Source organism: Acomys russatus, chromosome 16 (assembly GCF_903995435.1).
Source record: "Acomys russatus chromosome 16, mAcoRus1.1, whole genome shotgun sequence".
Classification (NCBI taxonomy): domain Eukaryota; kingdom Metazoa; phylum Chordata; class Mammalia; order Rodentia; family Muridae; genus Acomys; species Acomys russatus.
Genome location: NC_067152.1, coordinates 134,662 through 161,156, shown reverse-complemented (window position 1 = coordinate 161,156; position 26,495 = coordinate 134,662). Strand labels below are relative to the sequence as shown.

Here is a 26,495-nt window from a genome sequence, read left to right as displayed (position 1 = left end):
TATGTGTATTGACCCCTCTGTCTGCCACAGCTTTCAACATGAATAGTTTTGTTGGTTGGTTGGATTGGTTTGGTTTTTTTGAGACAGGATTTCTCTGTGTAACCTTGGGTATCCTAGACTCACTTTGTAGATCAGGCTGGCCTCAAACTCACAGAAATCCACCTGCCTCTCTCTCCCCAAGTACTAGGAATACACCTGCCTCTCTCCCCCCAAGTACTAGGATTACAGTCATGTGCCACCTTGCCAGGCTACAAATAGCTTTCTAAAAATAGCTGGTGCCTACAAAATACCAATGGCATGATGAGATTTTTCTCTTATAAACAGTGCTCTGGCATGGAGAGTGATGATGAGGGCCACAAATAAGAATAGAGACCAGGACCTAGTAATAAGGTAGGGAAACAAAGACCAGCAAAAGATCATCAAAGAACAGGTGAGAAGGAGCATGAAGTTTATAGAGATGGGGCTTAATAAAATAAGGACTTAGGTCAGACATGGTGGTGCATTCACATATTTGGGAGGCAGAGGCAGGCAGATCTCTGTGAGGTTTGAGACCAGCCTGGTCTATGTAAGAGTCCAGGACATCCAGGGCTTTGTTTTTTATACATACATACATACATACACACACACACACACACACACACACACACACACACACACACACACACACACACACACACACACACACACACACACACACACACACACAGTCTCGAAAAAACCAAAATAGGTAAGATAGGTAATAGCTCTAAGGAAGTATAACTGACATTAGATATCTACACAAACTATATGATTTGATGGATTTTTAATATACTATCACCTTTGAAGCCACCACCACAATCATAATAGTAAACATACACATCAATATTAGAAAAAGTACCAATTATTTTATCTGTCAAGAGAGCTGAGGTCTGAATGATACAAACTGGGTGGTGAGTGAGGACAAAACATGTTCAGAGAGGACTTGGCAGAAATCTAAATGATTCTCATACAGCACTTGCCATCATCCGTGAGATAGGCCATCTAATCATGGAAGCAAATGTAATGTAACACAGCGTACTATAAAATGCCAAAGAGAGTGTACTGGTAACTGATAAAACATTGACTCTTTGAGCAATCAAAGGTAGTTTTAGCACAACAACTATAACTTTATACACTGATCAGTCAGGTCCATCTTCATTTGTCAACCTACTTGAATTTGCAATCACTTGGGAAACATACCTCTTGTGCATGTCTTAGGGTGTTTCCAAAACAGTTTAACTTGAAATGTGGTTGGGACCATTCTATACATTGTGGTCTAAGCTTGTTTAAAAATGGGAGGGGAAGGGGCACATGAACAGAGACAGACAAAAAGAGTACCAGGATTCATACCCCTAGCCATCGTAGTATTGCTTGCTGTCACACTCCAGCTATTACATCTTCCCAGACATGATGAACTACACAGTAAACACACAACTGATGAACCACAAACTGAAATACACTTCTTAAGTTGTTTTAATGAATTACTTTGTCATAGCAGGAAAGTATTGTACACCCCAAGATGCAAACAAACAAACAAAAACAAACATAGTAAAGCTGGGCGTGGTGGCACACGCCTGTAATCCCAGCACTTCTGGAGGCAGAAGCAGGCTGATTAATGTGAGTTGGAGGCCAGCCTGGTCTACAAAGTGAGTCCAAAACAGCTAAGGCTACACAGAGAAACCCTACCTCAGAAAAACAAAACAAAACAATTTTAAAATACTCGGCTTCTGTTGTTTTTTTCTTTTGAATAGATTTTTTAAAAAGATATACTGTCTTGGTTAGTGGACCACTGGTATGAACCTATGCCCCCAATGCTGGGCTATACACAAGTATTACTGCACCAAGCCTTATATGGATGTGGAACTCCAAACTCAGGTCTCAAGCTTCCATCTTGAGCAATTTACTGCAAAACTCTAATGAAATTTCATAAGTAGGTAACTTAGAAATAAGCATATAGGTACAAAATTATCCTTGAAAATTCAGCACTGCTTCTCAGTTTGTTTTCTTTATTTTCTCAAGACAGGGTTTCTCTGTGTAGCTTGGTTGTCCTGGACTCACTTTATAGCTGAAGCTGACTTCAAACTCAGTGATCCATCTGCTTCTGCCTCCCTGAGTGCTGGGATTAAAGGTATACACCACAGCTTGCTTCTCACTTTTAAAAACGTACCCTAAATTCTGAAACATCTGCACATGTTTTTCTCATACTAACATGATATTGTGCCCATTGCTATGTAAAACCAAGTCAGAAAAATGTTTGCCACCTCACTTTTAACAGGGTTTGCCCTGGTGTGGATTGTTAGGTCTAGATGCATGGATACTTGACATCATCATGTTTTCAAGAATGATTTCTTCGAAGTCTAGCTCAAGCACTACACCCCTATCTCTGTGAGACCTTCCTTCAATAACTACTAAATAATCCCTGAGTTCTGCTAAAATTCCTATTCATTATAGCTGCTGCCTATTATATTGTATTACTTAGCATTTGACTATCGTGAGTTCATTGTTCCCTTAAAAATACAAAGTAATGGCAGCGTGTAACAGGTGATCTAGAAGTAGTATAAGAGATCTAAAGTAGTACAGGAAATGGGGGTAAATGAAGTACAAAAGAAGAACATTTAACAATCAATAGCTATAAAAAGGAGCTGGTGTGGTAGCAGATACCTATACTTCCAGAACTTTACAGGCCGGAGGAAAACCAAAAATCTAAGGCCAGCCAGGTTTATACTGTGACATCTAGTCTCAAAGGGGGGGGGGGGGGGGGGGGGGGGTGGTGTGGGGGTGTACACAAAAGAACAGAAAAGTGCACATGTTTTTATCCTAGAAGAGGTAGGTGGATATCTAAGTTCCAAACTGGCCATGACTAAATAGAGAGAACCTGTCTCAGAGGGAAAGAAGGAAGGAATGGAGGGAAGAAAGGTTTGAAGGGAAGGGGAAAATGACTTACTCTTAACTGTAGATAACACATATGCTGTATATGTTCATGTTGGGAAGAAGGCTGTCTTTGCAGAGTTTAGACACTAAACTCTGGACTTTGCATATGCTAGGCAAGAGGGAAATAGACATACAAATTATCTGCAATAAAGAGATGGAGCTATGACTAAACAAAGAGGCACAAATGAAACAAGAGAAAATAGAGAAGTTAGAGGCTAAAGGCTTCTTGTTAGCTATATTAAGTTTCAACTTCATCCACAGGGTAATGATAACCTCTGGAAGAGTTGGAGAGTGCTTGTTCTTAATACATTTTCAAGAAAATAGGATAAGTTTGGGAGATTTAAGTTTTCAAAAACCAATCTTAGAAGATGGAGAGATGGCTCAGCAATTAAGAAATGGTACAACAGTTACAGAGGACTTGAGTTTGATCCCCAACACCCACATCAGGTGTAACTCCAGCTCCAGGGGAGCTAATGCCATCTTCTGGCCTCAAACACACACACCCACATTATAAACAAACAAACAAATAGATCGCCCAGTGGTGGTGCATGCCTGTGATCCCAGCACTCAGGGAAGCAGAAGCAGGTGGATCTCTGTGTTTGAGGCCAGCCTGGCCTACAAAGTGAGTCCAGGACAGCCAAGGCTACACAGAGAAGCCCTGTCTCAAAAAGGGAAAAAACAAGCATGTTAGTGCATGCTTATAACACCAGCAAGACGAGTGTGAGGCCAGCCCTTGGCTACAACATCAAGAGCTAAATATGTAAAGTGGGTGTGGTTATTTCAAGGGTATACAAGGTATTAAGCAGTGAAATGCTTTTGAAACTAGAAAAGGACCGGACATGGTGGCCTGAAAAACGAAGGAAGGACGGAAGGACAGACAAGAAAAGGTTAGTGGTTGTATAATATTGTGAATATACTAACCGGCTCTGAATGGCACATTTTAACATAGTAAATCCCACCTTAATTTTTTTTCTGTTTTGGTTTGGTTTGTTTTTTTTCGGTTGGTTGGCTGTTTTTTTGAGACAGAGTTTCTGTGTGGCCTTGGCTGTCCTGGAACTCACAGAGATCCACCTGCCTCAGCCTCCCTGAGTGCTGGGACTACAGGTGTGCATCCCACCCCACACCAATCTCCCTCTTAGTTCTTAAAATAACACAAACATACTAAAATAGGAAACACGGGGTAAGGGAAAAAATGATAGCACATATGGTGTGTATGTTTGTGTTGGGAGGCAGGCTGTCTTTGCAGAGTTAGAGACTGAACTCTGGCCCTTACATACGCTAGGCAAGCATTCTACTACTGAGTGACATCTTCAGCAATATATTAGGGCTTTGCCAAAGAGGAAACCAGGAAATTTGTAACAAAGAAGCTAGTAACATGTATAGCAGAGCAAATAGCCAACAATGGTAAGTTCATACTTCTACAGAATAAAGAGGGTCTCTAAATTAAGGCCAAAACTGCCTTCAGCATAAGCAGTAAAGATAAATCTACACATACACACATACACACATACACACATACACAAACGCTAAGCTAGGAGAAAAGAGAGGTAGAAAAGTACAAGAGTTTCTATATACAAGTTGTTTCTATAAAGTTGCAGTGGATAAAACTGCAGTAGTCATAGATAGCCACAGTCAAGTGAAATTCAATCAAGCAGTTTTATTTGGTCAGGTTTTCAGTTTTTTGACATAATCTTGTCTTGGCTGGTCTTAACCTCTATCCTCTTTGCTAATATAGATATATGAAACTATAATGGTTGTTACTGCTGCTGCTGTTTTAAATAGGGTCTTCTCTTGTAGTCCTACTATAGAGTCAGACCATGTCTTCAAAAATAATCAACTAATTTGGGGTGGGGGAAGCACAGACCCCACAAAGACCAAAAGAGAACATGTAATGGTGTATGCTTCTAAGGCCTGCACTTGGAGGGTGGGGCAAGAAGGCCCAAGAGTACCAGGCAAGCCTCTAAGACCTGGCTCAAAACAGGTGAAATCATGAAAAGTGAACAAACACAAATTACTAGGATCAATATAAATTTCATAAAATACTTTTAACAACTGGGCTTGTATACTTAAAAGCTTTAGAGAAACAGCCAGCTTAGTATGATAAACAATCCTAGTATCCACAATATGGTCTAATGTAAATTTACAGCTAATGGGAACAGGGCTTTGTGGAAAAAAAAAAAAAAAATGACAGATTCTAAGTCTAAGGCATTAAAAGCCAGGTACGGTGATGCACGCCTGTAATCCCAGCACTCAAGAGAGTCAGAGGCAGGCGGATCTCTGTGAGTTCAAGGCCAGTCTAGTCTACAAAGCCAAGGCTACACAGAGAAACCGTCTCGAAAAACAAAACAAACATACAGAAGTATTCTGCTCTTCTCAATACCCAACAAATCAAAAGCTATCAGATAGTACTGTGGCCTTGTATAAAGAACTCAAGAGCCAACTTGATGGAGCCTCTACTAGCCAAAAATGTTACAATTTGAGTATTAGTATGAATAATAACCATAAAGGATAGACAAATATGCTTAAATACATAAGTAACATAACAAACAAACCTGGTTATTATTAGATGCTAGTAAACCAATTGTCATTTTGGTTTTTGTTTAACAATAATAATAATAATAAATAGGAATAGACTTTTTATTGTTGTTTCTCGAGACAGGGTTTCTCTGTGTAGCCTTGGCTGTCCTGGAATTAGCTCTGTAGACCAGGATAGCCCCGAACTCACAGCCATCTACCTGCCTCTGCCTCCTTAGTGCTGGGATTACAGGTGTGTACCACCACGCCTGGCTAGACAGCTGTCTCACTGTGTATGCCTGTCTAGCCTGCATCTGCTTCCTAGTGCTAGGATTAAAGTCATGCATCCCACCTCGAAATTAGACACCCATCTTTACAGCAGCTGCTCTTTGAATCCACCCCATAATTTTTGCATGTTTCTGGTTTTCTGAGGCACAGTCTCACTATGTAGTCCAGGCTAGCCTTAGTTTTGTAATCTTGCCTCAATTTAGAGAGAATTGGAGTTACAGAAGTGTTAAGACTATGCACATTTCTTTGAATTGCTAAGATAAGATCTTTTATGTAAGGCTGGGTGTGATGGAACACGCCTGTAATCCCAGCTGGGAATAGAGAGGCAAGTAGATCTCTGTGAGTTCAAAGCCAGCCTGGTCTACAAAGTGAGTCCAGGACAGCCAGAGCTTCACAAAGAAACCCTGTCTTGAAAAAACTAAAACTAAACTTTTATCTAAATATTATGCAGTTACTCTTAAGTAATGTATGACTTATCAAAAATTCTTTTACCACTCTATAACAGGAATTGCTACATATCTAGTTAATATAACTATAAAAAAACATTACTTTCCTCAACCTTCATTAAATAATCAATACTGGAAAAATATCAGAGGTGGTCTGAATGAGAACGGCCCTCACAGGCTCATGTTTGAATACGTGGTTCCTATTTTGAAGGACTGTTTGGGAAGAATTAGGAGGTGCAGCCTAACTGAAGGAGGTGTGTCATTGGCAGTGGGCTTTGAGTTTCAAGACTTAAATTCTCAGCCGTTCCTGCTACCATGCCTTTACTCAACCAGCCTGACTTTTAACCCTATGGAACTATAAACCCAATTAAACACTTTATTTTATAAACTGCCTAGGTCATGGTGTTTTATCACAGTAATAGAAAAGTAACTAATATAGTGATATACCAACAAACAACTGCAAAGATTTTATTACATTTCTACTACAGATTTTTAAAATATCAACCTAACCATCTTTATAGATTATTAATCAACATTAAAACTGCTTACAATTAGATTTTCTTTCTTTTAACATTGAGTCATAGTCTACAGCTAAGCTGATTTCCTAACCAAAAACCATTTGGAACATGGAGTAGACAAAACCAGTCAGATAGACTATCTGTAAAGGTTTTTCAATATTCTGCCAAAGAGATTTTCTGGACAAAATTCCTGACTGCATTCTTAGAATAACAATGACATTCTAAGCCAGGAACCATGGCACACCCCTGTAATTCCAGTACTCGTGAAGGCAGAAGCAGGCAGATTGCTGTGTGTTCCAGGCCAGCCTGATCTACAAAGCAAGCAGGGGCCAGCCAAGGCTACACAGAGAAACGAAACAAAACAAAGAACAAAAACAAAAAACTAAACCTGCAATATTACATCTGACCATGGTGTAACAAACCCTGATCTGTCAGATTAAATAAGACTATTTTGTTGTTGAGGTTTTCCAAATTCTTGTTCTATTTCTCTCCCTACAAACTTAAGCAACTGTTATATATATTCTCTAAACATGTACTGATGATCTGGCTCCTATCAGGCCCTTGATATGTTGCAGTTGTGCTCGAATGCAACAGCATCAGCATATTTCTTTGCTGAGATTTTAAACATGAACCCTACTTTGATTCACTAATTATTATGTTAGATAAGGCATTTGCGGGAAGTGTGAATTTTCACTTCACAACAGGAAATCTGGGCCACAGTTTAAGATGCTATGTGTAGTATATGGTATTATATATGTCAGGACTGGGTTTGCATTTCAGTTCTCCTTATCTTTGTCAAATTAAGTCATTTCTTTTTTTTTTTTTTTCCCAAGTTTCATTTTTCTTATCCATAAGGTAGGATAAAACCCATAGTAGTATTGCCAAAACAGAAAGGAGGTGGTGCGTGTGTGCGTACGTGCATTCCTAAGTGCTCGAGTCTGGAAGCCAGAAGCCAACACCTGGTGATCTCAATTATTCTCCACTTTATTTTTTGAGACAGGGTCTCTCACTGAACATGGAGGTCACTGATTTGGCTAAGCTGGCTAGCCAATGAGTTTCAGGGCTCCACCTGGTTCCACCCTCCAGCATAGACTTAAAAGATATGCACCAGTCTTAACATGCCTGCAAGGAATCCAAACTGGGGTCTTCTCATGCTTATGTAACTGGCAATTTACTGACTGAGTCATTTCCTCATCACAAAAAGAAGACAATTTAATGCAAAATACTGTCCCATTATAGGATATAGAAAATGTTAATCATCCACTGTCTTCCTATAATCTAAGAAATAGTATTCTTTAGAACCTCAAGAACAAGCCTATAGCTCCCCACCTACTTTGAGAAAAATACTAGCCATCTTCTTTCTAATGAGAATTGCTGTAAGGCCCTCCTTTCCCTCCCTGTTTACAGTAAAGATATCCTAACTTCCAATATTCCTGTGGGAAAGACTTCTACATATCAATTGTAAACCTACAAGGCATCTGTCCCACAGAAGCCACTCGGTCACTGATGTTAGCTTCAAATCCTACCAAAAGTCCTATATATGACTAATGTCTTCTGAACATGTTTTTCTAAGTCTTATGCTTAAACCTATATTAAAAATATGTCTACTAAAATCACGAACTGTTTCATAATAAGCTGCCTAGTCCTGGTTCTTTTCAGTGTCAAATCCACAAATCCTGGTTTGGGTTGAGTCAATTTTTCTAAAACTCTTTGGGAATGTATTAGGCTGTTGAGGTTGATAGTGTGAAGCTATCTCCTATACCTGTTTCTCAAAATGCTGACAAGAAGACTCAGTATATATGTTTATTTTTAAAATGTAGTTGAATAGAATAATATAAAAGTTAGAGCTAGAGAGATGACTCATTGGTTAAAGCACCTGTTCTCTCAGAGGAACCAGGTTCAATTCCACTACAGTATTTCAAAGTACTGTTTCCACAGTATTTTGTGTAATATCTATAATAGTTAATAGCCACAAAAGTATCCACAACAATAATTCAAAACCTTTCAGGAGATTCAGTGCCTTCTTCTGACCTCTGTGGGGCACCAATAATGTACAACACATGACACATATATGAAAGCAAACACACACATAAAATAAATTAAAAATTGTGAAAGTTAAATTGATGCTCCTAAAAAGATTAGAACATTTAAAAGTCGTATTTATAAGTTTTCCATACTAAATACAGCCTAAACCAATCCACAAGAAAATAAAAATACAGAAAAAACAAAATATATCTTGAGCAAGAAGCACTAAACTTTAAGCAATAAAAGGTAATCAGTAAAAAGAGAAAACAAGTAAAAAATATGTGAGCAAAAGAATCAATTTGGCAGAGCTGCAGAAATGGCTCAGCAGTTAAGAGCACACTGGCTACTCTTCCAAAGGAAGCACCCACATGGCAGCTCAAAATTTTAACTCCAGTTCCAATGGATCTGACACCTACACAGACATACATGCAGGAAGAACACCAATACACTGATGAACATGAAATTATTTTTTTATAAAAGAATCAGATTGGCTTCAAATTTCTTTGTATCAATTCAAATAGCTGGTAAGTGAAAAAACTACAGAATTATAAATAAATAAATAAATGTTAAAAAAAATTAAAAGGTGTGATATAAAGAACGAGGAAACCAAAGAAATCAAACTAGGATGGCGATAATAAGAATTGTGAATGAACCTTAGGACTTGATTCTTAAGTTTTTCTTTTTTACATTCTTTATAGTGTATCCACACGCATTGTGCCTCAGTGCACATGTGGAAAGCTTGAAGGAGTTGGTTCTTCCCTTTTATCGTGTGGATATCAAGGGCTGAATTCAGGTGGTCAGGCTTGGAGACAGGAACCCTTGCCCAGTGAGCCATCTTTCCACCTGGTTCTTGTAACTGCTGAAAATGAATTTTGTAATAGAAACTCAGATGATAGTTACTGAGTCCATATAAACACACAAAACTAAATCAATTATGACAAACCTAAAAATATACACAGGGGCTGGAGAGCAGTTAAGAATACTTGTTGCAGACAACACTCAGGAGGCAGAGGCAGACGAATGGATCTCTGAGTCTACAAAAAGAGTTCCAAAATAGCCAGGGCTGTTACACAGAGAAACCTTGTCTCAAAAAATAAAGAAAACAAAACAACAACAACAAAAAATACTGTGGCTTATGAAGGTGCCTAGGTTTGGTTCCAACACCCAAAAGGTGGTTCATAACAATCTATAACTCCAAACTTCAGGATCTCTGTGGGTACAAGGCATGTATACAATGTACAAAGATATATGCAGGCAAATCAGTCATACAAATAAATAATTTAAAAGAGTTCAACCTCCATAACTGTAAACTGACTGACTAATAATTACCAAGATAACTGGTGTTTTTTTTTTGGGGGGGGGGTTACTGTTGTTTTGGTTTTTTTTCAAGACAGGGTTTCTCTATGTAGTCTTGGCTGTCCTAGGCTTGCTTTGTAGACCAGGCTGGCCTTGAACTCACAGAGAAAGGCCTGTCTCTGCCTCCCAGAGTGCTAGGATTACATTGCTCCACAAGATACTGCTTTTATTTAAAAATTAAATTGGTAAGAAGCAAAATAATTTGGCTCAACTTTTTTGTTGCAATAAGCATGACATAAAAACTCAAAGTCATAGAATGACGTCACCTACATAGAAATATATCAACTTGAATAAAGTAAAAACATTTATATAACTAAGACATCTATTTTCATTTAACTATAGAATATTCATAAAAATACAGAGATAATATACAAAGCAAATACTGATTTTAAAAAAGGATAAAATGAAAGATAAGTTGCAAAGCAAGCACTGGCTGCTCTTCCAGAGGTCATGAGTTCAACTCCCAGCAGCTATGCGGTGGCTCATAACCATCTATAAAGAGATCTGGTGCTCTCTTCTGGCCTGCAGGGGTACATGCAGGCAGAATACTGTATACATAATAAATAAATCTTTTTTTAAAAAGGGAAGGGGAAAAAAAAAAAAAAAAAAGAGGATGCGTTCAGCCCCAGTAAGGCACTTGTAAGCACCAGAATCTAATTCTGATCCCTAGAGCATACACAGAATAACCAGGGTTACATAATGGCACACATTTGTAATCCCAGCCTTGGAGAGGCCAAAGCTAGAGGATCCCTGTGGCTCACTCATCACCTAGTCTCAAAGGAAACAGAAAGTTCCCTGAAGACAACAGGAGAGGTTGTCCTCTGGCTTTTACATGTACACATATGCATACACGTGTACACACACACACACACACACACACACACACACACACACAATTTTTAAAATGTTTTTTGAGACAACGTTCCTGGCTTTGAACTCAAGAGTTCATTTACCTCTGCCTCCCAAATCCTGGGATTAAGGGGATGTACCATCATTATCTTTAAGATAATAAAGAAGGCCCAGTGTGCTGTCACACGCCTTTAATCCCAGCATTTGGGAGGCAGGAGCAGACAGATCTCTATGAGTTCGAGGCCAGCCTGGTCTATAAAGCAAGTACAGGACAGCTAAGACAACCATATCTCCAAAAGCAAAAGGAACAAACAAACAAACAAACAAAAACAAAAATAATAAATAAGGAGGACTGGACAGATGGCACAGTACTTCTCGGTGCTCTTGCCTAATACCCAGCACCCACATGGAAACTCACAACCATCTGTAACTCCAGTTCCAGGGAACCCAATGCTCTTTCCTGGCTTCCTTAGACAGACAGACAGACATGAAGGCAAACACTCATAAAGTAACAATAAATATTTTAATATAGAATTAACTTTTAGAAAACAATAGGTAGACATTGTTGCACAGACAGGGCTATAATCCCAGCAACTAGGGAAGCCTGAAGGAGGAGAATACCAAGGTTCACAACCTATCTGGACTACAGAGTGAATTCAAAGCCAGCCTGGGCAATTTTATTCATACTCTGCCTAAAAAGAAAAAAGAGGGGAAAACAAGGGAAGAGAAAAGACAAAGGGAAAGAAAGAGTAGCCCTATATCTCTGGCAAACTCATCTAGCACATTTAAGGACCTAGGTTCAATCACTGGTACTAAAAAAACAAACCTACAAGAATATTTAAATTAAATAAAGGTCAATGATAAAGCAGTTTATGTAACTGCAACATAGCAATAGATTTTCTCAGCTAACTACAGAAAACAATTATTAAACAAATGTTAAAAAGTGAATTTGGAATAGTGAGATGGCTCAGTGGGTTTCCAACAAGCCCGTTCATCTCAAATCCTGAAACCACATGGTAGAAGGAGAACACCAACTTCCACAAGTTGTCCTCTAACCCCCCACATGAGCACATACAGACACACAATAAACACATTGTGGTGGTTTAAATTAAAATGTCATCAACAGACTCATGTATTTGAACATGAGTCAACAGTTGACATTGCTGTTTTAGAGATGTTATGAAAACTTTATGAGATGTGACCTTTCTGAAAGCATATCACTAAGGGGTGAAATTTTGATATTATATAACTGCACCTCCCCTTACATTTTGCTCTTGTTCTTTCTGCTTCCTGCCTTTGAATATAGCTGTGATCTTTCTGCTTTCTGCTGCCATGCTCCACATTCCCAAACCTTAATATAGAGTCTTCCTGGAATCAACAGTCAAATTAAATTCTTCCTTCTCTAAGTTGCTTTTGGCTAAGGTATTTTATCACAGCAAAAGAAAATACACAGATAAATATAAAAAATTAAAAATGAATTTACAATCTCAACAAAACGTCTACAAAGTCATCTAGTAAGAGTACACATGAAGCCAAGCAGCACATACCTTTAATCCCTGCGCTAGGGAGGCAGAGGCAGGTGGATCTCTGTGAAATTCAAAGCCAGCTTGGTTTACAGATTGAGTCCAAGACAGCCAGGGCTGCACAAAGAAATCCTGTCTCAAAACAAAGTGAAACAACCACACATAAAAATAAAAATAGTCCAAGAATCTGAATAGGCTACCATAAACCAAGTTAGAGCAAGGAAAAGCACTAGTCCAACAACTCAAAGAAAGAAAGAAAGAAAGAAAGAAAGAAAGAAAGAAAGACAGACAGAAAGAACAATACCCCACAGCAAAAACAAAAAACTGCCGTATTAAAGGTGTGTACCACCATGCCTGCTAAGCTAATCAACTTTTTCCCCCCTTGGAGACGGGGTTTCTCTGTGTAGCCAGGTTGTCCTTGAACCCACATAGGTCTACTTGCCTCTGCCTCCCAAGTGCTGGGATTAAAGATGTATGCTACCACACTTGGCCAACTTTTTTTTTCTTTTTCTCTTCCTTCCTTCCTTCCTTTCTTTAGAGATAGAGTTTCATAAAGCCCAAGCTGGCCTGCAATTCTGTTTGGCACCTTGAACTTCTGATCCTCCTGCTGAGTTAGTGCCCAAGTTTAGGTTATACAGCATTGGGGATCAAATCACACAAGGTGAACATTCTGACTGAGCTACAGCCCCAGCTCCTTAATTCACACTTTCAACAAACTTTCTAGATGGTGGTGACAACTGTACAATATGAACATACTTAATGTCACTAAACCATATACTTCAAAACAATAAGCTGCCTGGTATAAATGTTTTCTACAACTTTTAAAAAGGAAAGGCCTTTCTGAGCCTCTCGTGGGATGTAAACTTTTTTTTTTTTTTTTTTTTTTTGGACAGACCAAATCCATTCTCTAAGATTTTACTACATTTCAATCCTATTCATCACCTATTGATCTAGACTTCTGACATTCTCATGTTGTTTAACAGTTTCCTTTCCAAAGTGGAGGGAAATTCTTTACAACATGGGATGAGAAAAAGAAAGGTAAAACAACAAGCTATTTTAAAATAGGACATTTATACGGAGATGACTACTCCATTTACTCCTCACTCAGAACCTGATGGCTCTTTGATTCCTGAGTTTTCTCACTTTACAGAATGTTTAAAAAAAGGTTCAAGTAAAGGTGCTTTTACTGCCAATCCTGATTTATTTGAGTTCAATCTTTGCCTCTGTTTTCCTGGGTACTGGGATAAAAGATTCATGCTACCTCGCTCAGTCATTAAACTATATACCTAAGTTATTTTAAAAGATTTATTTATGTATGTATTTTATGTATATAAGTACTCTTCATGCACACCAGAAGAGGGCATCAGATGCCATTATAGATGGTTGTGAGCCATCATGTGGTTGCTGGGAATTGAATTCAGGACCTCTGGAAGAGCAGCTAGTACTCTTAAGTGCTCAGCCATCTCTCCAGGCGCCTATAAAAAATGATTTTTAGAAGCTAGGTGTGCTTTAATGCCAGCACTCAGGAAGGCAGAGGTGGATCACTGTGAGTTCAAGGCCAGCTTGGTCTACAAAGTGAGTACAGGATAGCCAAGGCTACACAGAGAAGTCCTGTCTTGAAAAAACAGAACAAAAAAAGCTAGGTGTGGTGGTTCATACCTGTAATCTTAGCACTCAGGAGGATAAGACATTAGGATCTCCAAGGCAAAGCTGAGCTACATAGTAAGCTTCAGGCCAACTGGAGCAAAGACTCTTTTATGTGGATATGTCTATGTGAGTTCCTCCTGTGGCTGCTGTGGGGCCTCTCTCAGTCTCATTATTAAAGACACTGAAAGCTGAAATAACTTCAAATGGATCCAAACATTAAATTCCCCTAACTTGCAAGCCATTCTTTTACAGAGTAAGGAACCCAAGGTCTCCATTAGAGTAATGGTGGCTTCTCTGGCTGTCCTGCTGAGAAACAAAGCTAGGACATGACAATATGCCCAACAAACTTAGAAATAAGTTCCACAAATTATTTTTTTTTAGTTGTTTGTTTGAGATGGTTTCTCTATGTAGCCTTGGCTGGCCTGGACTTCCATAGTAGACCAGGCTTCCCTTGAACTCACAGAGATCCACCTGCCTCTGCTTCCCCAAGTACTGGGGATCACAGGGGTGTGCCACCGTGCCTGGCTCACAAATTAATTTTTTAAATGTACAAGCTGAAATTATAGGATACTCTCCCAACATACTGGGATGTCTATAAAAGCACTTCAATATCTTGTGTGTATTTTTAAAATGTCTTCTCTGAATTGAATGGTTCAGTGAACATTATGAATACATGAACGGTGAATTAACAAATATTAATTAACAAAAGATACAGCAATGTCTAAGGTCTTTGTCAAACCTCACTGTGCTGTTCCCTGGCCATAAGAAATACAAGTGAAGGCCGGGTGGTGGTGGTGCACAGCTTTAATCCCAGCAATCTGGAAGCAAAGGCAGGCGGATTGCTTTGAGTTAGAGGCTAGCCTGGTCTACAAAGTGAGTCCAGGATAGCCAGGACTATTACACAGAGAAACCCTGTCTCAAAAAACCAAAAACCAAAACCAAACCCAATCAAACAAACTAAAGTACAGATGAAAAAAACAAAAGAAAAAAGATCCTACAAAACCTTTCTAAAGAGCAATCAAAACTTTTAAAAGTCTATCTTCTTGACTTAGCAATGGCTATTCCTAGAAGTTTATGACAAGAAAAATAACCAAAGATTACATGAAAATATTTCTCATTGGAAAAAAATCCAGATACAGCTAATTTAAATAACTTTAATTACAACTTTAAAAAATTAAAAAGAAATATTATAGTACCAGGATATGAAACAACATTATATACCTTCTTAGTAAACTTTGAAAAAGTAGATGATGACATGAGAAATTTTAGTTTGAAGGCCAAAATACTCTAAAAATATCTACCTCTTTAAAAAACACACAGTGGGGGCTACAGAGATGGCTCAGTCATTAAGCTCACTTGTTGCTCTTGTGGAGAACCTGGGTTAGTTCCCAAAATTCACACAGTCATCTGTAACTTCGGTTCCTGGTCACCTGACACCTCTTCTGACCTCCATCAACACCAACACCAAGCACACAGGAAGTGCCCAGACATACATTCAGGCGAAACACTCACGTACATAAAATCAAATACAAAAAATGTAATAAATCTTCCAAAAATTTTAATAGCAAAACAAAATTTTTAAAGCGTAGAGATACATTACAAAACAAAACAAAATTTTGGCCTAATATTCAAGAGTTCCAAAGTGCCAACATGAACCTAAGCCAATAAAAATTCTTAATTTTTTTTTTTTTGCAAAGACTACACAGCTTGTCCATGGTTCTGAAGGATGGAGACAGATGGAAGAACATGACTGGTCAGCAAAGTGGAGGGAGTAAAATACTCACAGAGGGGCTGAGGCGAAGGAGGAAGGCTAAATCTTCTGGGCAGAACCCCAGAGAGGCGCCAGGTCAGTGACTGATGAACGAGGAAGTCAGTAGTGAGAAGTGGGATTGAAAACATCTGTCATAGCAAGAAGTCAAGAGAGAATGTCTAAAGTTGATAAACCAAAAAAATAGACACTGTATAAGCATATTATTTAGAAGCATGGAAGCATGGAGTTAAACCCCCAGGAAACCTTTTTTTTTTTTTTTAAAGATTTTATGAAAGTGGTTGTCCCTACAGAGCAGCACTCTTTAGGAGCAGTTTCATAGAACAATTATAGGTATTTGATTGATTCTTAAGCTAAAATATATAATATTGATTTTTAAGCTTTTATTCTTTTTTATTTTACATTTTGCTTGAATACACAACCATAATTTTACTTCCTAAGTCAATGCTCTAACTTATTTGGCAGTGTTACTCAACTATAAGGTGTGCAATCATCACATAAATGTACTGTAATTTGACCAGAATTTCTAACAAAAACAACACCATACTGTTGGTAAAAGTATCATTTCAGTTATAAAGCATTTGCTTAAATGTGTATACTGAGGTGCTAGACAAAATACCTTCCTTACTGGGCTTTGGGGATGGGGGGTTGTTTGTTTTTGGAGACAGAGTTTCTCTATGTAGTTCTGGCTGTTCTGGAACTCCTTCTGTAGACTAGGATGGTCTCAGGCTCTCTGAGGCCTCCTGCCCCCTGTCCCCCAAGTGCTGCGATTAAAGATGTGTGCCAACATTGCCTGGTCTTCCTTACTGTTTCTATATCTATCTAGCAGTCAGAAAAAAAAAACTATAAATCCAAATCATGCTGCTACTCATATGGTGAGGGCTAGGGCTGGAGCTGGAGAGATGACTCAGAGGTTAAGGTCCTGAGTTCAATTCCCAGCAACGATATGGAGGCTCACAACCATCTATAATGTGATCTGGTGCCTGCAGGTGTACATTCAGGCAAGCATTGTATACATAATAATAAATAAATCTTTAAGAGAAAAAAAAAAGTCTCTTCATATAGTGAGGGCCTAACAAGGTCCTTCAGAATTTACCAGGATCCCATTCCAACCTTCCGTCTCTGAGTTCAACTACTGATTCTCTCATTTTCCTGTAACACTTAAGCCTATATATATCCTCTTGGAGATATTGTGCTTTTAGTGCCCTTTACACATTTACTACCGCATTCTTCAATCATGTCACCCCAACTTTAATTGAAACTCTCATATTCTTAGTAAAGTTTATTACCTTTTCCTCTTTTACTTTCCACTTAGTATTCTACTACATATTATTAATTGTGTTTAACTCCTGTACTCCACCTAGAACATGAATTTTTGTTTATTGAAGGCCCGGGATCTATTATCTCTGACAGTTGAGTGTTTAATGAACTATGAACAGTAAGGGGAAAAAAGTAACATCATAGAAGAAATCACATTATTGATAATTAAGTAAAATAGTTTAGAATCCTTAATAAATTGTGAGAAGTATATTTGCATCTCAGAAAGAAGACAGAGAAAATGAAAACAAACTTGCTCGTGGGAGAACCTGTTGCCTCAACAAGTTGAGATGATCTTTTTATTTAAAGTCACAGTAAAAATCTCACTCATTAATCACAACTTGCCATGGTCCCAAAGTCCACTATTGCCTTCAACTCTGAATAAAGGTCAGGAGCACATTATTGACCATCTTCCTTTTTTCTCCTCAGAATAACACAAAGAATAAAATGGTATTTGAGAAATTCTTACAGGTCTTTTCATTGTGGTACACATCAATGACAGAATATGTCAGCCATAACCTCAAAGAATTCCATCTACTCTACACAGTAATTTGTTAAATAAAAATTAACTGCCAGACAGTGAGTTATATAGAAAAACCCTATCTCAAAAACAAAACAACAACAAAAAACTTTATTGACTTTTAATGATTTAATTATAAGTAAAAAGTAATTAACCATTCTTTACTGATATACAAATACACACATGACAAACAGAATTCTAATGTGTGAACTAAAGCATCTTCAGAAAGAAGTATCATTAAGCTTTTTCCAGATCTCACATCATTGACAAAATTCAGTGACACAAAGACTTGATTGAAATCATTTATTAATCATTCATTTTTGTGTTTTTGGGAGAACAGATTTTGACGGTTTTGAACCAATCTTCTCAAAACAATATAGCTTTACCTTTTTTTCAATCACAAGTAGTAAAAGCATTTGTAAATAGAAATAAGGTAAATTGAAAAGCCTGCTCAGACATACAAAAGAAAAACTAAATAAAGTAGTAAAGCCACTGACAAAATGAAAACACACACACACGCACACACAAAATAAATAAGTAGCAGTCCTGATACTGATGAGAGCTTAGGAAAAATTATCAAGAAAATAACATAAATCAGAACAGAACAAAGGCAGCATTTAGAAAATATGAAATGAAAACCGGCAATGAAGATGAGCAATTATAAAACTAATGCTTAAGAAAAAAATCGAAAAATTAATGTATATTAAAAGATATCTAAGAAACTTTCCTGAACCCACAGATTGAAATGGCTTACCATTAACGGGAAAATGTTATAGAGAATCACACCAAGACCGAGATACATTCTGAAGTTACTGAACTTCAAGCTAAAGAAAGAAATCTGCCAATACCCAGGCAGAAGTAGGTCACCTACAAAGGGGAAAAAACAGTCAGGCTGGGCCCAGACTTCTCTACAGTAACCCTATATGCCAAAAGACAGGAGAACAGTCTGGTATTAAGGAAGGGAAATGTAGCTCCAAATTCTGTAACCAGGTAAAACATCCTTTCACTTTGAAAGCCATGAATAGTATTTTCAAACAAAAGAATGCTGAGAATATAGCATTCAAACAGCTATTCTCAGAAAATCTACTTGATAAATATAACACACAAGTCTATTAAGGCTTCAGCATTTCAAACTGCCAAGTTCATCAGTTCTAAAGCACACTCTTTTCACATTTCCGTTTATCTGAAATCTCCTGCATATTACAACTGATATGTCATGGTTTGACAGCATTTAACCATGTTAGCAGTTTATTGCATCTTAGTTTTATTACAAAAAAAAAAAGCATTCAAAATTTGATGGTATGCTAAAAAATGAAAAGTATGTTTCTAAGATGAGAAGAATGAGAGCAAATTAAAAAGCAATTTTAAAGGATGATGAAAAGGAAGCAGAAACACAGCTAACAACAACAGAAAACACTAATATTAAAGAATTAAACTCACATATACATTATGTGAATGAGTAAAAGCATCTTAAATTGGGTCCAAAAAGACTAACCTTGACTCAACAATATGGAATCTACATGAGACAAACCTAAAAAGGAGACTTTGAGAAGTAAAAGTAAAAAGTAAAAGGTTTGACAAAAGTATACTTTTAAAACTCATTAAATTAAAAATGAAATGACTTTAAAAGAGCAGAAAGACAAAGTCATTTTTTGTAGTGAACAAAATTACAATCTATCCAAATATCATAGCCTACACCTCTTATCCCAGAACTCTTCTGTAGAAGGTGGAAAACGATCCAGAGTGCAAAGGCAACCAGATACAACCTGATAAAACCTTTGATAGTAAGTTTTTAAAAGATTCACAACCTAAGTACTTTCAACAGATCATGAATTAAAGTATTGAGCATTCAATTAAATGGTGGAAAATAAAAGGAATAAGGAAATTTTTACATGCCTTAAATAAATCAGAGAACAGAAGCTTCCAGAATTTTAAAAACTGTGAGCTGAGGCCAGTTAGAAGAAGTCTAGGCAGGTACGGGCGCTTGTTGTTAAACCACAGGACCTGAATTCAAAACCAAGACTCCATGTAGTAGAACTGATTTCCACAGGTTATCCTCTGACCTCTACACAAGTGCCCATGACACATAAATGCACATACACAAACCTAAACAGGCAATCGCTCTGGAGCCAGCTTGACCTACAAAGTGAGTTCCAGGCCAGCCAAGCCTACACAATAAGAGCCAGTTTAAAACAAAACAAAACAACAACAACAAAACAGTAAGAGTACTAGAGAGATAGCTTCATGTTTGAGAACACTGGTTTCTCTTCCAGAGGGCCCAAGTTCAGTTCCCAGCACCCATGCAGCTGTCTGTGGCTCCAGTTCCAGAGGATTTGGTGCCCTCACAATCTCACATAACATACATTCAAAGCACCAATGCACACTGAAATTTAAAAAAAAGAAAAGAGAAAGAAAAGCCAGGCAGTGCTGTCACACACCTTTGATCCCAACAACACTCAGGAGGCAGAGGCAGGTGGATCTCTGAGTTTGAGGCCAGCCTGGGCTACACAGTGAGTTCCAGGACAGCCAGGGCTACACAGAGAAATCCTGTCTCAGAACGATAAAGTGTTTTTTGTTTTTGTTTTTAAGTTAAAGGTCATCATAGCTACATAATGAGTTGAACACCAGCCTGGCCTAAATGAGACCTTGTTTCATAAATTAATAAACAGAAAATACAAATATCAACTAATTGCTCTCACAAGAATTTGAGGACGGTAGAGGGTTTAAGGCTGTTTGCTGAATCATGAAAGCCAGAAGTTCAGATAACAGCCACCCACATAATAAACCAGGTGTTCTGTACACTCGTGTCCCTTATCCCAGCTCCAAAGAATCACTGGAGCTTTCTGACTTCCACCTTGCCCAAGAAAACACTAAGTTTAAGGCCTTGTTGGAGTAAGTGTGGTCTTTGAAGTTTCAAATGTTCAAACCAGACCACGTGTCTTTCTCTTCCTGCTGTCTGCTGATCCTGATGTGTAACTCTCAGCTCCTTCTCCGGCACCATGTCTACCAACTGCCTGCAGACATGCTTCCCACGCTCTTAACCTGTACGCCAGCCCCAATTACATGCTTTCCTTTATAGAGTTGCCATGGTCATGGTGTCTCTTCACAACAACAGAACAGTAAGTAAGATGGATAGACTGAAGGACAGACAGACAGACAGACACACACACACACACTATAATTTCTTTTAAATTTTCATGAGCAGAATGGGAAAACAGTGCAATGTGCTAATACACAAACATGAGAACCTGTATTTAAGTCCCTAGCACCAACATAAAAAGCCAGGCAATGGCCAAAAATGTGCCTGAAGCCTGGCTGTGAGGTGGAGACAAATGGATCCAAGGAACAAACTAGCCAGAGAACCTACCCAAAACTGCAAGCTTGTTGAGAAGGATATCACACTTTAACTGCAGCACAGCAGAAGCAGGCAACTATCTGTAATTTCTAGACCAGCCTGGTTTGCACAGAATGTTTCAGCTAAGCCAGGACTACATGGTGAGAGCCTGTCCCCCTAAAAAACTAACAAAACAAAAGAAAAAACACCCCCCCCCAAAAAAAACGATTTGTGCTTGTGGTCCATTTTTCACTTTGCTATTTGGTCTTTTTGTTCATTTAGTTTCCTACTGACATTAGTTATAGGACTGTCTCTTAAAGTTTGGCTACACTTGTGATGTTGCAACTATTTTTTGAAGTATTTGCTTTGATCCCCATGGTCGGAAGGGATGAAGTCCATTAAGGTGAGGAAGTCACAGTAGCAAGAAACAGAGAACAGAGAAAGATGAATGTTACTACAGTTCCTATAACTTTAAAATTTTTTAAATTTACATTATTTCCCTCTGTGCTTGAAATTTTTACATTTCTATGTTCCTAGGCTTTTCAAGCATGTCCTCTTCCACAATTTTGTTAAAATACATTTTATGTTTGTGCTTCATTCTCACCTTTTCCCTTTACTTAAACCATAAACTTTTGGAGACACAGTCTTACCGTACACTCCTGGCTTCCTTGAAACTAGAAATGCAGACCAGGCTAGCTCTGAACTAGTAAGTCCACCTGCTTCTGCCTCTCAAGTGCTGGCTAACCTACAGACTTCTAAGAGCTCACTGGACGATTGAGTGGTATAAACTGCTTTCAGAAATGTATTTGTATTTAATTTTAACTTGAACTATTTAGATGCTGTACTACTCTTTCCTACCAAAAAGAGAGTTGTTATCTGAAATATCTTCGACAAATGTAGTCTCCTCACTGATACTGACATTGTAATGTTTTTAATCTTTCTTATAGTCCTTCCCTTACTTTAATGCCTTTGTAGACTACTGGACCCATTTAACTCATTTGTAATAAATACTGTTTTCAAATGCTAAACATTCACTAACAAAATATTTTAGAAAGCATAATTCATTAAAATAATTTCATTCTGTGGGTATAGTTACAATGCTATCTTTTGTTAAAGTGTGTTTATTTAAATTAAATATATTATATATACATCATATATATTTACTTGTGTTTCTGTACGTCCATGGTGAACATGCCACGTTGGGTGTGTGGAGGACAACTTGTGGAAGTTAGTTCTCTTCTCCACTATGAGGGTTCCAAGCTATGGTTCAAAGTCAGCTTGCAAGGCTTTGTGACAAGTACCTTTATCTACTCATGCATTTTACTGTTCCTCAAATAGCATTTCAAATACTAAGTTATTGGCCTTTGAGAGGCTGGAGAGATGGTTCAGAGGTTAAGAGCACTGGCTATTCTTCCAAAGGTCTTGAGTCCAATTCCCAGCAAACGGTGGCTCACAACCATCTATAATGAGATCCGAGGCCCTCTCCTGGTCTGCTGACCTACATGCAGGCAGAATATTGTATAAATAAATCTTAAATTTAAAAGAAAAAAAAAAGCTATTGGCCTTTGATTCAAATCCAATTCTTCTCTAACATTCCCCTCCCACTCCCCTTTTTTGTTGTTGTTTTGATTTTTTTTTGAGACAGGGTTTCTCTGTATAGCCTTGGTTATCTTGGACTCGCTTTGTAGACCAGGCTGGCCTTAAACTCAGTGATCTACCTGCCTCTGCCTCCCAGAGTGCTGGGATTAAAAGCGTGGCCCCACCACACCAGGTTTATGTTCCCCTTTTTAATTTCCAAATTCTCCACCTCTCTCAAATAGGTTTTGACCCCAGATCTTCTTAACAAATCTACCTTAAATCTGTCACTTTTTTCCCAATAGACCAGCAGAAACCTCACCAAGATCTGACTCTCACCCATTTTCTCTCTAAAGATTGTTCTGGGATCATACACTAAACTGATACTGACTTTAATTTTCTATATTTTTAAAATAAGCTTAAATTTTTTTAGTTTATGTGTATGAGTGTTTTGCCTACATACATGCATGTCTTGTGCCAGAGACCAGTGCTCTGAAATGAGCCATCTCTTCTTCAGTCCCCTAAAAATTTATTTTTACGTTAACTGGGGGCAGGAGGTGGTAATGAGTGCAGTGCAAGTGCCCAGACAGTCTGGAAGAAGGTGTCAAACCCCCTGGATCTAGACTTACACATAGTTGTGAGCCATCCTATGTGGGTGCTGGCAACTGAATTCCAGTCCTCTGAAAGAATAATAAGCACTCATAATTGCTGAGTCTAATCACCAGCCCCTAATTTTCTGTATCTTATTTTAAAATAAGAATGAATATATATACTCAAAGTCATGAGAATCTGAACAGACTTCCCAAGCATTTTCTGGTTCCAACTCCCTACAAAATTCATGTGATCTTCCCCAGCTTTACAATCAGTCCTACAACTGTAACTGCTTCCCATGCAATTTCTGATACTTCTATCCAGTATTTATAAGGAATTTAACTTTTTTTTTTTTAAAGATTTATTTATTTATTACATATACAGTGTTCTGCCTGCATGTACACTTGCACACCAGAAGAGGGAACCAGATATCACAATAGATGGTTATGAGTCACCATGTGGTTGCTGGGAATTGAACTCAGGACCTCTGGAAGAGGAGATGGTGCTCTTAACCACTGAGCCATCGCTTCAGCCCCTCTTTTTTTTTTTTTTTTTTTTAAGATTTATTTAAGCCGGGCGGTGGTGGCGCATGCCTTTAATCCCAGCACTCGGGAGGCAGAGGCAGAGGCAGGCGGATCGCTGTGAGTTCAAAGCCAGCCTGGTCTACAAAGGGAGTCCAGGACAGCCAAGGCTACACAGAAAACCCTGTCTCGAAAAACCAAAATAGAAAAAAGAAAAAGAAAAAAGAAAGAAAGAAAAAAAGATTTATTTATTATGTATAGTGTATACAGTATTCTGCATGCATGTAAGCCTGCAGGCCAGAAGAGGACACCAGATCTCATTATAAATGGTTGTGAGCCACCATGTGGTTGCTAGGAATTGAACTCAGGACCTTTGGAAAAACAGCCAGTGCTCTTAACCTCTGAGCCATCTCTCCAAGCCCGGAATTTAACTTTCTATTACACACTAGATGAACCTCTATCTAGATACTGAAGAAAGCTAAATACCCTTCAAGACCTTAAAATTTATCTTGTTTCAGATTAAAACCATAAAACTCTGTCTTTCTGGGATATGCTTTAATATTCTAGGTCAGTGGCACCTGTGTTGTCAGCACCTTGGGAAAGAAAAGATGACATACCTAGAAGTTCTGGATTCACTCACCTGACTTGAATGAAAAGCCAGTATTTCCAGAGTGTTACTCACAAGGGTGAGTAAAATAAACTAGCTATAGGAATAACACTGTAATTTCAAAAGCAATGCAAACTTTTACAATTTCAAACACCAATCTCATCATTATCTCTCCAAGTAATAGCTGTAGTGACTGGAGAGGACACTAAGCAATTAATGTATACTTAGTACTTATGTACAATAATAATGACTTTATAAATACTGATTAACAGAGAGGAAAAATGGCTCAACAGTAAAGAGCAGCCAGTGCCTTCTTCTGACTCCTGTGAGCAGAGACAAACATACATACAAGAATATAAATATTTTAAATTTTATTTACATTATTTTTATGTATGTGTATGCCATGTGTATGCAGGTATCCAAGAAGGAGAGAAGAGGGTGCCAGATCTCCTGTGGCTGAGTTTCAGGCAGTTATGAGTTGTCTGACCCTGGGGCTGGGGTTCTCTTCAAAAGCAACAAGCCCATTTAACCACTAAGCCATCTCTCTAGCCCTATAAAAATAAATCTTGGGGGAAACACAAATATTGACTAATGCTCATGAAAAGACTCTATTCATGTCCTAAACTGTTTCCACATTCTACATAATCTTGACTCTCTACCCATATAGTAACACCTCTCTTATTGCTTTAGATAAACTGACTGCACTTTTAGCTAAATAATGCTTCCAAAGTGGCAATGCTTGGATCCCCATCTTGTTTTCTCAAAGATACTGCTTCAAAACTTCCACTTCTCCCGGTCAACCATTCCTTCTCCACTAAATCCAATCTCAATATTAAGCATGCTAACGATTTGGCAACTTTATCAAAACAAAAATGAAACAACCTAACATCAAGTGCTTCTTTTTGTCCTTTGAGGTACAATTTAAAGAGTTATTTTTCGGCTGGAAGAGATGGCTCAGAGGGTTAATAGTGCTGGCTCTTCTTCCAAAGGTCCTGAGTTCGGCTGGGCATGGTGGCGCACACCTTTAATCCCAGCACTTGGGAGGCAGAGGCAGGCGGTTCTCTGTGAGTTCGAGGCCAGCCTGGTGTACAAAGCGAGCCCAGGACACCCAGGGCTACAGAGAAACTCTGTCTCAAAAAGACCAAAACAAAACAAAGGTCCTGAGTTCAATTCCCAGCAACCAAATGGTGGTTCACAAACATCTATAATGAGATCTGGTGTCTTCTTCCGGTGTACAGTTGTGCATGCAGGCAGAACACCATATACATAATAATAAATAAATCTTTAATTTAAAAAAAGAGTTGTTTTCATTTCCTACACTCACTTTCCTCTCATTCTCGAACTCAGACCAACAAACCTTTGGCCTACTTCACTGCAACTGACTTCAAAGTATCATTCACCTCCGGTGGCAACTTCACCCCTCCCTTACCTGACCCTCTAGGTGAGACTTTCTTTGCTTGACTTACAGACCAACCAATTTTTTCCCCCTAGCTCCCATTCGCTCGTTGTTTCTGACAGTTCTTCTAACTCTTAAAGCTAGTGCAAAAAAAAAAAAAAAATTAAGTTCTTTGTATCTTCTACTTACTTCCCTATTGAACCCATTCAGCCTCAAGGAGGCAGGAAACAGAAGGGAGGGGGAAAATACGAATGAATATGTTGTTAAAGCTGGAAAAAAAAAAAATGGCTCAGAGGTTAAGAGCACTGTCTGTTCTTCCAAACTTCATGGAGGCTCATAACCATCTACAGTCAGACCTGCCACCCTCTTCTGGCAGGCAGGCATACATGCAGGCAGAACACTATAAAAAATACACACATCTTTAAAAAACAAAGTGGTTTGGATGTACAGTGAATAAATACATTTTAAAAATGTTTTTAAAAAAAGAAATTAGAAAAACAAAACAATACAAAAAACAACATCCCAGTTTATATCACTGAAACCCAGAGCAAACCAACTTGCTCCCTTTTTAACTCTAATTAGCAATTCAAACTTGGCAAATTTAAAACTGAGCGGCTAATAAGCTCTCCTTGTTCTTTTCTATGTTAAATAATACCAATTCAATCCTTTCATGAAAAGCTTAAAATCAGAGCCAGACAGATGGCTCAGTGGTTAAGAGCACAAACTGCATTAACATAAGGTGGTTTACAAA

General features: G+C 38.2%; 1 protein-coding gene across 1 annotated transcript in view; it reads right to left on the bottom strand.

The window, feature by feature from the left end:
• The window catches only part of Ube2g1 (ubiquitin conjugating enzyme E2 G1), a 74,586-nt gene that overhangs the window by 23,742 nt on the left and 24,349 nt on the right, over positions 1-26,495 (bottom strand). The gene's annotated exons all lie outside the window — the stretch shown is intronic.